Source organism: Conger conger, chromosome 4 (assembly GCF_963514075.1).
Source record: "Conger conger chromosome 4, fConCon1.1, whole genome shotgun sequence".
Lineage (NCBI taxonomy): Eukaryota > Metazoa > Chordata > Actinopteri > Anguilliformes > Congridae > Conger > Conger conger.
The window spans coordinates 17,717,239-17,721,908 of NC_083763.1; the positions used below are offsets into that span (position 1 = coordinate 17,717,239).

At 44.6% G+C, this 4,670-nt stretch overlaps 1 long non-coding RNA gene across 2 annotated transcripts; it reads left to right on the forward strand.

Annotated features, from left to right (window-relative positions):
* The first annotated feature begins 1,486 nt into the window (after positions 1 to 1,486).
* Positions 1,487 to 3,960, forward strand: LOC133127576 (uncharacterized). Of its 2 annotated transcripts, none has more exons than XR_009708637.1 (2): positions 1,487 to 1,600; positions 1,684 to 3,960. It is a non-coding gene; the product is annotated as an uncharacterized LOC133127576 (long non-coding RNA). The 2 variants fall into 2 exon arrangements; XR_009708638.1 differs by having other exon boundaries at positions 1,536 to 1,600; positions 1,713 to 3,960.
* The last annotated feature ends 710 nt before the right edge of the window (positions 3,961 to 4,670 follow it).

Here is a 4,670-nt window from a genome sequence, read left to right on the forward strand (position 1 = left end):
AGTAGCAGGCCCCCATGGGTGAACTTTATCAGGCCAGGCCAGATACTTCTGCTGAGCTCCACAAGGCTCGCTAGGCTCAACACAGCTGACTGCTTTACCTGCTTTCACATATAATGAGTTCTGCACAAAGCGAATGTGTAAATCACACCACGAGGCCCTGTAGAAAAAGAAGGGGGCAGAGGCCACTGCTCAATGCACAGCTTCATAGAGCAGGTGGTTTAACTGCTTTAAAGCAAGCAGGACAGTGATGGTTTAAATGATGTAGTCACAAAAATGGCACACAAGGCTCGATGCTCTATTTAGTGACTACGCATGTCTGTGCTGTGCACGTGTGTGTGTGTGTATTTGTGCTGCATGCATACGTACATCTGTGTGTGTTTGTCTGCATTTGTGTGAGCATATGTATCATGTCTGGTGTGTGTGTATATGTTTGTATTTGTGTTTGTTTGTTTGTACATGGGTGCATGTTTGTGTGTATTTATGTGTGTTTGTGTGCACATGGGTGTCTGTGTGTGCATGTGTGTGTGTGTGTGTGTGTGTGTGGGTGTTGCAGCTGGTGCTGTAAATTCATTCACAGGGGCAAAGCTGGGTTTCACTCAGAGGATTTTATCAGAGCCCTCTTCCAGGTTTGTTAAACTGCACCTTCGATAGCACGGCAGTCTGCAGCTCCAAAGGGAGATCATATCTGTGAGGACCAGCTGTCTCCTGTATATCAACAGCACATATGACTCCAGCAGATCCTTTTCAAAAGGTCTTAACTCCAAGGAAAGCAAAATAAGGGCCGCCACAAACAGGAATGAAAAAGCCACCGACTCCAAGACCCACCACTAACGAAGCATGACTGCTGTTGCAGCGAATCTGTACGGGGCTCACAGTCTCGCCTCCAAATGATTCCAGTTTAAATGATTTTGTCTATAAAGACTGAGAATGTGTTTGATGAAGAGGCTGACGAGGATGAGATTTCCTCATGATTACAATCGTGACACATCTTTCTCTCTCAGTATTGCTCTTTCCTCCTCTTTCTGGCAGACAGGCAGACAGCGTCTGATCAGCAACAGACAGGGTCTGGAGACAGAGGACAGAGACAACATTTTACTGATTACTGACACCATGACTCAAAGCCCCTTCAGGCATCAGCTTTATCAAAAAAAGCCCCAAAGAACAGAAGAATATTATTTTTATTTAAACCACAACACGCAGTCTTCTGCTGCTGGACAACAATTTTTTACTTTTTTGCATTCCTCGACAATGCCCTTCCCAGCAGAAATGTTCGAAATCCTCGTCTACCCTCCCGGTACCCGCCACCCCCCTCTGTCTCTGTGGCCAAGTTTTACAGCCTATCTGGCCTTCCTCACGTGGCTCTACCCTCTGTCTCTAACTGCCTTCCCTGACAGCTCCCTGTCTCACACCAGCCTAGTGCACCAATGGCATGCAAGGAGCTGCCTGACTGCCAGCCAATCAGCACCTAGTTGCTATGTTGGAAGAAGGTCTATATCCTGTCCACGAATTGCAGAACGTCATACCCAATCTTACTGAAAAAAAGATTATGCGTCACATTCACAAATAAACACAGTTATCAAGGGAGCACAAAAGATGTGAGGTGGGTGCATGTTTTTTATTTTTTAATTAGATGGTTTTTCTTGATGAATGTTTGAAATATTTTTCTACTTCTGTACTTGTCAGCATTGAGCAGTTTTCTCTCCCTGCAAAAGCCTATTTCCTGACCACGAACGAAAGGGAGGCAGGAGTCTCGCCGCCATGGCTGCTGGACACTACGGCAATGCGCCACTCAGCCCGGAACAGCGGGCACTCCCGGCACCAGCGCCACCTACAGGCCCTGCGCACCTCTACACGTCACGTTAATTCCACACCGTGGCAAAGAGCAGAGGCACCTGCGCCAGTCAGAGGGACAGGAGACAGGGGAAAGCGATCCAGAAGGAGGGTGGGTTTGTGCTCATTGTGTACGGCGATTGAGAAAATCTGTTTGAATGAGTTCTGCCTGGACTCCAGAGGAGAAAACCTGCACTGAGTTGTAACTACTAAAGATGTAAACACTCGTCACATACCGAGCAGTTTAACAGCTTATGAAAATGCTGATCATGTAGATAAATAACGTGGGCTGACCTTGAACAGCAATCAGTGATACTAGTATACTCATGTTTAAATAAAATACAATTTTTCAGGAGTTATGCATGTGTAAAATGTGTCCCAATGCACAGGAGTTAAATTCACATTACGTGAGTGAAAGGTATGAATGTATTTGAAAAGCTCCACTACTTAAAATATTATTTTATATTTTACTTTTTTTAAAATGTTGTCCCCTGTTAGGTCCCAGTTAGGAGACAAAATGTTTTCATTAGTCACTGTATGTGTGCACAAATTTCTTTGAACCCCTGGGAAATTTAGAACAGCTATTTTTATTTTATCCATGTAAAAATCACACACAGAGCAGCCAGTTCACAGGAGAGAACTGTTTAGGACCCCCCAAATACTCATCACTATTGCTTTGCATTTTTTAAAATCATAATGCATCACTAACAATGGAGGCAATAACCATGTTTACAATACAAGAGCTATAACAATCATTGAAAAGATCGCAGCCTTGGGGCACTGTAATAAAGGCCCTTGGCATGTTGTTAGCATGCTGCTCTCAAAACAGAGCTCATCCACCAGCCTGATATTGAGGTGTTTTCACTGCAAGCACACTGCAAGAGACTTTGCCTCTGAGCATTGCAAGGTCCCTGTGCTCATTCCAACAGCCCAACCCTGCTGCGAATGCATTCACCACGGGGAGCATTGACCCACCTGGGGAGTGTGCATTACACCTGGCAGAGCCACCCTGCATTGAGGTCTCCTGAAATGGCCAGCATGGGGTCTCTTTCATTAGCTCTCCTCCAGTACTGCCAGACAACTCCTGGACGACTCTGTCGGGACATTAAGGATTTATGAGAGCTCTGTAATAAAAAGACGAGAAAGTCAGAAACTGTTCAGAAACTCTTGTATCAGGTTTCTTCTCTCTTGTCTTTCCTTGCCTGCAGATTGCAGTTCAGAGCTTAGCGGGGGAGCGCAGGGAGCTTACGCAGGGCTCAGCAGCTACAGGAGAACCATTGGATTAAATATGTAAGACAGAAAGCATTTCATTTGATCACTTTTCCCTACATATCAGGCTGGAGATGTGCGAGCAGGCCTGCTCTGCTCAGCAGAGGTGGCCCGGCACTGAACTGCATGCTGGGAGCTGAAAGATTCAACGCAACCCCAAAGTTCCCGGGCCAGACAGTGAACTCAAGGTCAGCTGTTGAGAATGCAGCTCAAGTCTGGGATTGCATTCTTTCCCTCTGCTGTGTTTCAATGAATAAATCCACAAGCGTGGTGCTGAATGCCAAACGCTCCAATGGAGCTGAGAGCGGGAAAACGCTGTGGCTGCAGGACAGTCCCATTCGCGGTTACTGGGGATCTGGCCCAGCTCTGATTGGTTAAGCTGCTGGTCAGGCTCTGAAACCAGTAATCCCAGGGGGAGGGTGGGGTGCAGGACTGTGGGCAGGATGTGCAGTAGGGGAACCCCAGGCCCTGCCTGGGCTGCACCCAGAGCTCACCACTGGCAGAACAAAAATACCTCAAGGAAATCCACAGCACGGAGAGAGAGGACTTACCACTGAGCCAGCAAAAAAGCAAAGAAGCCTTTCAGCTTCTCTCGCCTCAAATGACAACCACCAGTCAGGTTTTATATTTCCATGGGAAGCAGAGTTGCTTATGACATGAGAGGACAGGGCCTATGCCCAAAACATGTGCCAGGTGCTATGGGACTGCTCCCATACAGGTTATAGGGTATTTGGTTTCTATACAGACATAACATGTGTCCACCTTGTAACACATTTCAGTATGAGGCAAAGTGCTGCTGTTTACAATTATGTATTCCTGTACTGTCCAGCTTGTATTAATGTATAAAAGCTATGAAATGAATGGTTTCCTTTTTTGTCATTATTGCAAATAATCAGATTGTTAATAATAATAATAATACAGCTGCAAGCAACAATGAAGGGGCCAAGCACAATGATGATGAGGATGTTGCTCTAATGATATGAGAGGTATAGTCTAAATATCCAAAGAAAAAAAAAGATGATTCTGAGCCAAACACATCAAATAATATGATTAGAAATGTGAATTTCCTTGTAGCGCAACATAGTGGTCAAATGATACCAAATGTGTTAGACAGTTTTCAATTATATGTGCTAAGATTAGTGTTAATAGATAAAAGTATTGCTGAGATATGACCTCCTGTTTGGCATCTTCGCCATAAAATTCATTTGAGCTCTACAGGCAAACGCTTTTGAGTATCTTAAATATTTTGATAGATTTCTTGATAATATGAGCCAAGTTTTGTGAAGATTCAATAAAATTTGTAGGAGTAGGAGCAAAAATTTTGCTCAATTTTGTAATCATGTTTCTAACCGAAACACAGACAAAGTTATGAGGTAAAACCTAGAATGTTTTAATTATAGTGCCCCCTATAGTTCAGATGCCAACATTCTTGCATTCCCACAGGGTGGGGTCCCAATGACCCAAAGATTGGAGTCACTATGCAAAAGCACTGCCAAGATATAAACTTACTGCCTGTATGGCATCTTTGACATCAACATTTGTTTTAGCACTACAGGCAAATGCCTGGGTAG